Here is a 12317-nt window from a genome sequence, read left to right as displayed (position 1 = left end):
TTTTATTTCTTTTGATTGTGTTTTTTCTTCCCTTTTATTTTGACTTGCAATATTTTATTGAAAACTGGATGTGACATATTGGATTATAATAACTGAGGAAATTAGACATTTTGTATGAGGTTTTTATGGTAATCTGGCTAGAAGTTGGACTATGATTAATATTTATTCTAGTTATGGGTGCCAGAGGCTTAAAATACTCCTAGTGCCCTTATTTTTGTCACTTTCCTAAGTAATCCTCCTCAGAGGGGACAAGAGTCTTCCTCTTCAGCTCTTGCAGCTGCAATCTTCCATTATAATACTAAACCTCTATTGACATAGTGGTAAACTGTGGATGAGTAAGCATTCTATAAGCTTGTGATTAAACATCAGTTTTTAGTGAAACTATTCCATTGGGCTGTGCTCTTTCAAAAGGTTTCTTAGATTTTTTTGCCTCTCTTAGGTAAGATAAGAAGCCTTGAGAGGACTGGAGTAGGAGAAATGCCCTTCCTACAAGTGGAATTATCTCTGGCAAGTCTTTTATCTTGGAGGGTAAGCCTTTGATATAGAGAATGCTTTAGGTGTATTTCACAATGATCACATTTCCCCTTTCCCTGCCAATGACATAGAGGGATCTTCTTCACCCTGAGAACCAGGTGAAGTTAATGGAAGTAAAACTTATGAGAGTATTGGGTATCCCTAAGAACCCCTGTCCAGAAGTTTCACTCTTATGCTAATCCACATTAAGCCTCCAGCAGTTCAATATTACCATGTAACTTTTCCTATCATTTTAGGGCTCCAGTGGCTTCTGCTCCAGGTAAGCAGATCTCAGCTCTGATTCTCTGTATTTGCCTGTCTACCCAGATTTTGTGTTAGCTGTTGGCTTCACAACATCAGTTCTTTGATGGGCTTATGATAAATTATCAATTTTCAGTTTGCTCAACTTTTTCTGGTTGGAGGATAGGAGTGATGACATCTAAGCCCTTTACATGTGGAAAGTGGAAGTATCAGTAGGTTTTAAAAACTTGTGTGTCTGTATCCATGCGTAAAGTTATCTACTTTTACACATGAAAATAACTAACTAAATAAACAAGTGAATAAAATAAACTGCTGGTAGAATTGAAAAGGCAAGTAGCAGAACAAACGTCTATTTATTGTATTGTGAGTTTGTTAAACGGGCAAATTGCAGTAAACATAGTTGTTTCAATTTTTGTTATTTAAATATTTCAATGAAAATTAATTAAATATGTATATACTGAGACTATATTAAGCTTATAACTTGATAGTGGGAAACAGCAGTAGGAACGTGGCAAAATCTTATTCTTCAGATATTTTATAGCTTGTGAGACACAGTAATTTTGTAAAGAACTAAATTAGATAGAAGAATATAACAAGGCCCATGAAAAGTTCATATATTCTAAGAAAAGAAAAGAACAAGAATTTGCCTGTAGCTAGTCAATCATAGACAACTTACAGAAAAAGGTGGAATTATTTAAAACAAACCCACAGAACCCAGGAACGGTATTAAAAATGTGTGTACTTATCTGGAGCAACAAGTCATTTCTTTCGTCTTTCATCATGTTCTCAAAATGATTAACACTCAGGGGGCCAGCCCTGTGGCTGAGTGGTTAAGTTCGCGTGCTCCTCTTCAGCGGCCCAGGGTTTTGCCAGTTCGGATCCTGGGCATGGACATGGCACTGCTCATCAAGCCATGCTGAGGTAGCGTCCCGCATGCCACAACTAGAGGGACCCACAACTAAAAGTACACAACTATGTACCGGGGGGCTTTGGGGAGAAAAAGGAAAAATAAAAAAGTGTTTAAAACAAAAAAAAATAATGATCAACATTCAGAGAGAGAAATAAGTAACAATAAGTTTCTAGAGTTGAATAGGTAATATATTAGGTAATTTTTGATTATTCATAAATGTGACTAGCTCCAGAGCTCCTTCTCTTTCATCTATGTTGTTGATTGCAATGTAAAGAAGTGTTCGTTTTGAAATGTGACTTGATATTTCTCTCCTCTATCATTATCTTTCCCCTACTCACTTGCCATGCCTCCAGTGTGGCCGAAGGGTCAGGGAATCTGTAGGACTCCAGAGAAGGAATACCTTCTTGGCAAGTCTATGCTTTCAGGGCTGAAGGCATATTCCCTGAAATTCCAATATCCAGACATTGGACAGAATTAGAAAAGTGAGCCCATTGGAAGAGCAGAAGGAGACACCTGACCTGAAAGCGCTTCCAGGAGATCAATGGATGTCTCAGCAGTGACCTGCCTGGGCTGAGTAACTTGGACTCAAACTTGCTGTCATTGATGAAAACTACGAATTGAGTGAGATCAAGTTCATCCATGCCACCAGAATGTAAATTCTAAATAAAACTTAAATCCACTTTAAAAGATAAAACATGTCATACATCTCCCATAGCTCATTTGCGGACTGAGAGTTGTCTGACCCTAAGCTCATGGTGTGAATAATAAATTAAAATTTATTAAATTTTTTTCTTTTTTCCTTAACATTTTCAAAGCACTTTCATGTGCATTCACCTATACGATTTTTTAACAACCATATAAAGTACGAATTAGAGACTCATTATTATTATCTCCACTTTTAAAGAAGGACATGCAGATCACAAATTTGTGGTAGATAATGGAGTAAGTATTAATACATAAAACCCCTTGGTAATAGTAAATGATGGAAAGACTAATTGATCTTTATTTTACAACTCATGCTCACCTGGTCACCTTAATTATCAGGAAGTCACAGAAATTTGCTATGTCTTGCTTATTCAAACACTCCCCAAATTTTCAGATTTTACAAGAAGATTTGACACCCAATTAGAAGAAATTAAGAATAAATATGCTAAGGAAAATAAAGCTAAACAACATAAAATTGCACTATTATCAAGAAATATGTTATTTTCAGGAAAAATGAGTAAATTAATAAATACCACACAGGGTAGTCCAAATGATTCTAAAATGTGAACTCTGGATCATATTTATCCAAAAGAGAACAAATTGACTCTGTCTAATATTGGTTTATGGTCTCTCCTATTCGTGATTGTGGTACCTAAGGACATATTGATAAAGAATTAGAAAAGTATGAAATAATGATAACGTTTATGATGTATTGAGCATCTTTATTGTAGTAAGCAATATTGTTAAATCTCAAATGCATGTTAGTGTGAGGTGTTATTATGCTCCTGTTTTACAATAGATGAAATTGAATCTTGTATAAATAAAATAACTTAATCAAAGCCTCCAATAAGTTTGGAATTAGTTGTAATTGCAATCCTTGACTCTGATTCCATTGTTTAGGGATTTTTTTTTTTTTAAGATTTTATTTTTTCCTTTTTCTCCCCAAAGCCCCCCGGTACATAGTTGTGTATTCTTCGTTGTGGGTTCTTCTAGTTGTGGCATGTGGGACGCTGCCTCAGCGTGGTCTGATGAGCAGTGCCATGTCCGCGCCCAGGATTCGAACCAACGAAACACTGGGCCGCCTGCTGCGGAGCGCGCGAACTTAACCACTCGGCCACGGGGCCAGCCCCATTGTTTAGGGATTTTAAACTATGCTTAAGATTTTGAATTTATGTTCTGGAGATGGGTCACTTAATGTGAAATGCAAAAAAATTACAACAGATATTTAAGTTAAATGACTGTGTTAGTTTACTCCATTTTCATTGAATCTTATCAACAGAGTTTGTGCTTTAAAAACTGCTAGTCAGCGTTATTCACAGTAGCCAAGATGTGGAAGCAACCCAGGTGTCCATGATCTGATGAGGGGATAAAGATGTGGTATGTATATACAATGGAATACTACTCAGCCACAAAAAAAGACAAAATTGTCCCATTTGCAAGAATATGGATGGACCTTGAGGGTATTAAGCAAAATAAGCCAGAAAGAGAAAGACAAACACTGTATGATTTCACTCACATGTGGAAGAGAAACAAACACATGGATAAAGAGAACAGATTAGCAGTTACCAGAGAGGAAAGGGGTTGGTTAGTGAGTGAAAGGGGTAAAGGGACACATGTATATGGTGACGGATAAAAAGTAGACCGTTGGTGGCGAGCACGATGCAGTCTATTCAAAAACTGATGAATAATAATGTACACCTGAAATTACACAATGTTATAAACCTTTATGACCTCAACAAAAATTGAATAAAACAAAAAATTAAAAAAAAAATAGTAGTCAAGTGTATGACATGGTCAAAGAATTGAACAAAATTGTTGACTTTGTTCATAACTGCATAAACGCTTTGTGGGATATTTTATAGAATATGAAGCCAAATATAAAGTATTGGTACACTTTAAGACTTGAAGGTAGCAAACAAATCGAAAATGATTAAAGAAATAATATGAACCTCTGACTAGGTTCAAGGTTGCTTTTGCATCAGTTTCCTATTAAACAAGCAAGAAACTAGTGCCAAGCTTTTAATGTCATCAAGAACACATGTGAGCACATATAGTTCCCTAATATCTCCCTTGTTATTCAGAGACACACCTGGATTGTTACGATGAATGAAACCTGCACAGACTTGAAATCTGTTAGGTCAAAAAGGAGTGGCACAGGAGAATAACTGCCTTTCAAACCACTGAGCTGAGAAAAGTGAGAGAGGGCATATCAATAAATGAGATTCTCCATTATTCTCTCATAGGGAGTGTCCTGCTGCATTGCAGTTACACATTTTGTGTTCTATTTCTTATTGATGATCTTGCCTTCTTTGAGATTTTACTGCAGCTGAACTGGCCATGTCCTATGACACACCAATAATCTCATTGGGTTAATTAGCATTAGAACCATAAGTATGTATTTCTGTGAATATCATTGATTAGTCTATATTTACTTCTTTTGAATAACTGATAAATTCTGTAATTTTATGGATTAAAAGTTCATACCTAACCATACATTTTTCTTAAATTTAAACAAATACAACATGCTCTGCAACTATAAGGATCTCTAATCATAGAAATGTTTTTTTTTAAATTCCAGGCAGGTCACTATTTTACAGATGAGGACATGCCACCACTCTCCTATATTTGAGGAATGCAATCAACTTAACATAGTTCAGATTGTTTTAGACCGTCTCTTGTACAACAATTCTCCTAAGTTTCATATAATTTAATGAATATTATATACCTTTAAGTAAAGTAAACTTATCAAATAACACACACACAAAATTTGTCCTGAAGGACTAAGGAAATACACATTGAGGAGAAAATGTGGGGGAAAGAAAAAGTAATCAATGACTGTATTCCAGATGCTATATTAAAATGTATATCATTAGTGAGTAAAGCGAAGTTGAAGAAGATATGGAATCCAGGAGACAGACGAAGGAACTAACACGGAAAAGAGGTAAAGAAAATCTCAAGGATGACATCTGTGCAGAAAGTCTAGAACCAACCCAGCCAGAGTGAGGTAAGTTGATGGAAAGCTCCTGAACACCTGATGTACATATATGATACGAACATTTCTAACAAGGAGTGTGCGGATGTATTAGTGATAGATAAAGAAAGTGTTAGTGATAGTGAAAGAAAGTGTTAGTTGCCACCAGAAGTATATTTTTATTCTTCATAAAAATAGAAATTTTAGACAGATAAATGCTCACTTAGCTATGGCCTGGCTACATTTCCTAGCCTCCAGAATCCAGGTGTGGGTATGAGATTAATTTCTAGTCAATGAAATTGAGCAGAAGCGGTGCATGCAACTTCTAAGTTGTACTCTAAAAGGAGGAGAAAACTCTGCCTTCTTATTTTCCATTCCTGCTGGATAGAATATAGACCAGATTCTGGGAACTGGAGCAGCTTCTGGCACCATTAGACAGAAGTTGCATATTGAGACAGGCAGAGCAACAAGAGATACAAAATCAGCATAGGAATACCTACTCAGACTGCTACTCAAAAAGAAGGAAATCCCTGGGGTCAGCCTGGTGGCTCAGTGCTTAGGTTCACACATTCCGATTCGGCAGCCCAGGGTTGGCTTATTCTGATCCTGGGTGCAGACCTATGCACCACTTATCAAGCCATGCTGTGGCAGGCGTCCCACATATAAAATAGAGGAAGATGGGCACGGATATTAGCTCAGGGCTAATCCACCTCAAAAAAAAAAAAAAAAAGAAAGAAAGAAAAGAAAGAACCTCTTTCTCGTTTGACCCATGATTATTTTATGTCTTTCTGTTAGAGAAGCTGAGCTGATTTCTTAACTGACAGGGCAGTGCGGTGGTGCTCAAACTTTTGCTTGCATTCAGCATCGTGTAGAAAGCTTGTCAAACAGAGAACTCTGGCCCCACCACCAGTAGGTCTGAGGTGAAGATGAGAACTTGCTTTTCCGATAAGTTTCCAGATGAGGCTGTCGCTGCTGGTTTGGGAACTACAATCTCTACCCACTGTGGTAGTGTACTGTATCGAGAACAATTTCAGCAGCACATAATGGAAAGATGACCAATTTTGCTTCATCTGTGATAGTATCTATTATTTATAGAGAGAAGCTTATAGTTAGGGAGTGTGAATTTGATGTGGAGGTTCAATTGGGTCTTTAACAACCCAGAATCATTCAAATAATTAATTTACAATCTTGACTTGACAGCATTTTCCTTCAAAACTGAAAAACAAAATCAATGCACACAAGTAGAGTCACAATATTTAGAAACACAAACGTACTTAGAAAACAAGCTGATGGAGTTGAAATTAGTTCACAGTGGTTATTGGGAATTATGGGTAGGGAGACCAGGTTCAGCAAAATGTTCTTTTCAAATATAAATAGTTTTAACGATCTTGTTTTTCTTTTTGCCCATTATAATTTTAATAGAATGAAATAACTGACAATAAATAAAAGATCTACAGTTTTAGTGAGAGAAACATACCCTTCGAGTCTACTCTGGCTGCCCCAACAATGACTCAGAGATCTAACATTCTGTTCCCAGCTGTGACCAGCTCTCTCTTCCCGGTGGAAGCTGCCCAACTTCCATTCTTCTAGGACCAGAGTTCTAAGATCGTTAACTTTTTTCTCTGATTTTAAAAGCAAATGCTTAATAATAAAAAAAAAAAGAGAGAGAGAGAGAAACAAAGAAATATAGTGAGAATAATTCTACCACTCAGCAATAACAGTAATTCACATATTATTTAATTATTTCCTTTCAGTGTCCCTCTCTTTCTAATAAATATGTATGTGTACAGGTAGGTAGAGTATACTGAATAATATTTTTTAAAGTAATTTTCACAATTTTTTAAAATTTATCATGTATCACTAACTATTTTGAATAGACTTTATTTTTGTAGAGCAGTTTTAGGTTTTGGAAGATACAGAGATTTCCCCAATACCCCCTGTCCCCATGCAGGCATAACTTCCTCCATGATCAAAATCTCCCCACCAGAGTGGTATATTTGTCACTGTAGATGAATCTACACTGATACATCATTATCCTAGGATGATAGTTTAAATTGGGGTCCACTCTTGGTATTGTATATTTTATGCTTTTAGACAAGTGTATAATGACATGTATCATATAATAACATGCTAATATAGTAATCACTTTCCTATATACCAGCACTGGAAGAGTGAAAGTTTAAATTAAAAATACAATACCATTTACATTATGTGAGCAGGAGAGAAACAACTGAGGGCAGGGCCACAGGGCTCTGGGGACTGGAAGAAGGCAGGGCAACTGATGGCAAAGCAATCATACTTTTACTCACTCTGGACAACAGACGGTGGGGCCGAGGGATGCCCACAACAGCTCCCCTTGTGGCCGCATTTATACAACTACTAGACAAAAATGGGAGACAGCCAACAAACTATGTTTACGCTGTGCAGGTTACATAAGATGTTTACATACGTGGCTGGCGCATGCGCTGTCCTGCAGCGGACATGCTGAGTCATATCTGCCTGGAAGCTGTTCCTATCTGATTGCCCCCAGTACCTCCATCTCTCCCCACATTAGCACCTCAATACTGGGGAAATAGGTATACATCTAACAAAAGTCATACAAGATTTATATGAGGAAAACTGCAAAACTTTTACGAAAGAAATCAAAGAACTAGATAAATGCAGTGATAATCCATATTTACACTTAGGAAGGCTCAGTAGAGTCAAGATGTTAGTTCTTCACAACTTGCTCTATAGATTCAATGCAATCCCAATCAAAATCCCAGAAAATTATTTTGTGGGTATCAACAAACTGATTGTACAATTCATATGGAGAGGCAAAAAATCCAAAATAGCCAACACAATATTGAAGAACAAGACCAAAGTCGGACGACTGGCACTCTTCCCCTTTAAGATTTAGTATAAAGCTACAGCAACCAGGACAGTGGTATTGAAAAGAGAACAGACAGATATATCAGTGAGGCAGAATAGTGAGCCCAGAAGTAGATCGCTATAACTATAGTCAGCTCATCTTTGAGAAAAGAGCAAAGGAAATACAACGGAGCAAAGATAGTCTTTTCAACAAATGGTGCTGGAACATGTGGATATCCACATGTTAAAAAAGAAAAAAAAAAGTGAACACAGACACAGACCTCATATCCTTCACAAGCATTGACTCAAAATTGATCACAGATCTAAACGTACAACACAAAACTATAAACCTCCTAGAAGATAATATAGGAGAAAAGCATTAAATATTTTTAAGGACATAATTTTAAAAGTTTTCTAATGTTGTTTTAGAAAGATGTTTCATGTTTTTAAGTACTCCCATTTCAAAAATGCATGTTGTTTTGAATTTTTACAGTTATTATAAAATCTGGGATTAAGACATTGGTATACAAGTTTTGTGCTTCTCTCTTTTTCCTAAGGATAGATCTTTAGAAATTTTATTAGTAATTTGAAAGACATTAGCATTTTAAGCTCTTAATGTACATTAATAGAGAACATTCTGGAAAGGCTGACCCTCTTTATGGTCTCACCAGTGGTGTCTGAGTATTCCAGCTACCACACTAATATTCTTAGCATTGGGTATTTGCTCTCTTTCATTCCTTTTTCCCTCCTTTCCTGACTTCCTTCCTTCTTTCTCTCCATTTGCCCATTGGTATGAGATCAAATAATATGGCTATTTTCATTTTAACTGTACTTCTTTAATCATTGTTTTTATGATATATTGTTATTCATGAATTTGGTGATTACATATTTATGTACTTTTGAATACTTTAACAAGAAACTTAATTTGGATATAGCCTGCACTCCTTCCATGTTTCTAGGCTAAATTGTGAACATGTGACATCTGCCTTGTGTCATTCTTTTTGATAGCTGTCGCCATCAACCTCCTGTGTTTTGCACAGTCTCATTTTGCCACCTGAATACTGATAAACCTACAGCTGCGTGTATTCGAGACCCCACAAGGTAAGTAATTTGCTTTGCTAACAGGAGGTAATCAAAAAGTTTGTCCATCAGGACGATGAGATCAGAATGATTCTTGAATTTGTAACCTGGGCTGTGATCAAGCTTCAGTGTTTAAAGCTGCTGAAGGAAGTCAGCACAGAACTGATGGAGCAGCTGGCAAGCGTTAATTGGAGCTAATTGCTGATTGGAGACTGGCTATTACTAATTATTCTCACCTGTACAAATTGGTTCATAAAAAGCTGTTAGGAAAGTTAAGTAGAAGGGTACAGTTTAATAGCCTCTTACAGTGAATCCTAGAAGAGACAAAGCAACTGATTTGAAGACGTGGATGAGAGAATAGAGAAGACAATAAACTCTAGCATCTCACTTAATGCTATATTAGCTGGCTCTAAAGCTATGGTTGCCTGTGGGGTATACCTTTGTTTTCGTGCACAAACCAGTTCTAGTTATGTGCTTATGAAGAGAAAAGTACTCTCCCAATTTAAGAAAGAACATTTCAGAAAAGACGAAAGCTTTTTAATTGTATTGGGGAAAACACAGTTGTAAAAGGAAAATTAACAACAAGCTGATCCAAGAAAGACATTTTCTTGTGATGTCATTTACAACTTTCTTTTGGGGAGAAACTGATTCCTGCTAGCATTATCAAGCAATTTTTCTTGTTCTTTTAGAAAAGTACTATATACCAACCAGGCTGACTGTCATTCAGGAATCTAATGATCCTTATCTCTACGTGTTTTATCTTATGTACAATATAAGCAGAGATATTTAAACATTTTCTTTGTCTAAATAATATCCTCATAATATTGGATTTTTGAACTAGCTTAGTCAGAAGGTTCTTCCCTTGTATAAGTCTGAAGAGCAACTTTGGCTTATTTTCATTACTAAATTTTCCTAAAAAGATTTTTTTTTCTTTTTTTGGTGAGGAAGATTAGCCCTGAGCTAACATCCGTGCCAGTCTTCCTCTATTTTGTATGTGGGATGCTGTCACAGCATGGCTGGTGAGTGGAGTAGGTCTGCTCCCAGATCCCAACCTGTAAACCAGGGACACGAAAGCAGAGCATGTGGAATGTTAACCACTCAGCCACGGAGCCAGCCCTCTAAAAGATTTTTTTCTTTTTTTTGATACTCAAAGAAGCAAAAATGTAGGACAACCAGTTCTATAGAGACAGACACATCATAATTGGTGATACAAAAATAACTAGTGAGAATAATACCAAGAGGAAAGAAACTATAAACAGTAAAGTGATGTTATTCTTTTATGTGGACACCTTCTTGTAAAGAGGTATATTGCTATTCTCTGGAGACAAACAAGAATTTCCAATCGGTAGTATATTTGCGGAAACGTTATAGATATCCAGGGGGAAAGTATGAGTCAGAGGACAAATTAGATTTGTTGTGGGGACCATGACTTTGGAAAACAGTAAAATAATATTTTGTGTAAGAAAGAAGTCAATTTCATCTTGACTGATTAATATAACTCTAGTTGGAGATGTGCACTTATCCAGTGAAAAAAAGTATTCAGTCGTATGGAGAGGAAAGAAAGGAATGATGAGATAATACTTTCAAATGCTTATTCTGAAAGAAGATTTCACAGAAAAATGTGCATGAAAAATAAATATATGTGCAAGATAAATGTGCATGAAGTGTTCTTGGTAACATAGAGGAGAAGAAAATCTTGGAAAGAACAAAAAGGCAATCAGTGTGTCTCCACCAATTTTATACCAATAGTTAGACTATCAGTCTTAACATAATCTTTAAAAATTAAGGCTGAATGTTGAATATTTCTCCCAAATAGGTTTGATGCGTTGGGCAGATGACTGCCTTAGAGTTATGAAGGGGATTTCTTTATAGGATACGGTTCCATCTGAAACAGATGCGTGCAAAACTGGACGTAATTGCTTGAGGGTAAATGCGTGTGAATGTGCAGTTAGTTAAGGGTAAATTGAAACACAAAAATTAAAATCTTTCTGGGTACATATTGAAGATTATTTGCAAAACGCAGGAAATGAATGCTATATTCTTTACACTGATCCCAAGAAACTACAGAAGCAAAATTATAGTAATGATGGTGCTTTTAGCTATTAATTTTCATTCAACTAATAATACTACTTCCATCTAATTGTAATCCAGGGTTCATCATGTGTTTCGATATTCTCTTAAAATTAACTAAAGTTTTCTTCCTGAACATACAAAGAAATCCAGTGCCTCTTCCATTATCACCAGTGTTTCTTGGGAAGTGGCAAATATTTACCCATATTTGACTTCAATTTCCTGGGTCGCCTAAAATCTCACTATCTTTCATACCATGATATTTGCAACTTTACTTTTATCCAAACTATCCTGACGCAACTGTGCAATAGATCGCATCTTCTCAATTTTTCCTGAAAGAAAAAACTCACTGGAGGTTTTATCATGATTGGGGATTACAATTCAGCAAAGCACAGAACTGGAAGTCCGGCCTTTCAGTGAAAGCTTTTTATTGATTATATTTTAGTCATTTGACTCCATCCTTCCAAACTTTTGTTCTTCTTCCCTTTTCTTTAGTAACTTTTGTTCTCTTTCTGTCTATGTTCACTTTTCCCCCAAGTTATTCCCCCCCCAAATTTAATACAATCTTCTGCCATACAATTTAGCTCCATCTAGGTCTCTTTCCTAGCCCATTTTGACCATGACCTGAGATAAAACCTTACAAAACAAACAAACTAAAGGGTCAATGTGTTTCCTAAAACGTAAGTCATTCTTTAAGATATACGTTTACCCCCAGCTAATGGATTTCTTTTTTGTCTGTTTTTATTATGTTTTATGTCCTAGCCATAGATAATGAACCTTTGAATGCCCTGTGAATACTTTAACCAATCAAGAGATTATACAAACACCTAATAAGCTAATAGATTGTTTTTTGGATGTAATTTTGGTTAATTTTCTTAATGATTTATTACCCCACTTGGTCACAAAGTATTTGAATTAACTAATATAATGTAAGTTGGAATGGGGTCTGTTTTTAGT

General features: G+C 36.1%; 1 long non-coding RNA gene across 1 annotated transcript in view; it reads left to right on the top strand.

Annotated features, from left to right (window-relative positions):
* Window positions 1–12317, top strand: part of LOC138921539 (uncharacterized) — a 62609-nt gene that overhangs the window by 41875 nt on the left and 8417 nt on the right. The window contains exons 6-10 of the long non-coding RNA XR_011434175.1: window positions 440–528; window positions 771–793; window positions 3669–3766; window positions 4968–5393; window positions 9219–9311. This is a non-coding gene — a long non-coding RNA (uncharacterized lncRNA). The remainder of the gene's footprint in view (window positions 1–439; window positions 529–770; window positions 794–3668; window positions 3767–4967; window positions 5394–9218; window positions 9312–12317) is intronic.

Source organism: Equus caballus, chromosome 30 (genome assembly GCF_041296265.1).
Source record: "Equus caballus isolate H_3958 breed thoroughbred chromosome 30, TB-T2T, whole genome shotgun sequence".
Lineage (NCBI taxonomy): Eukaryota > Metazoa > Chordata > Mammalia > Perissodactyla > Equidae > Equus > Equus caballus.
Note: the sequence above shows the minus strand (reverse complement) of the source record. Positions and strands in the feature narration are given on the sequence as shown.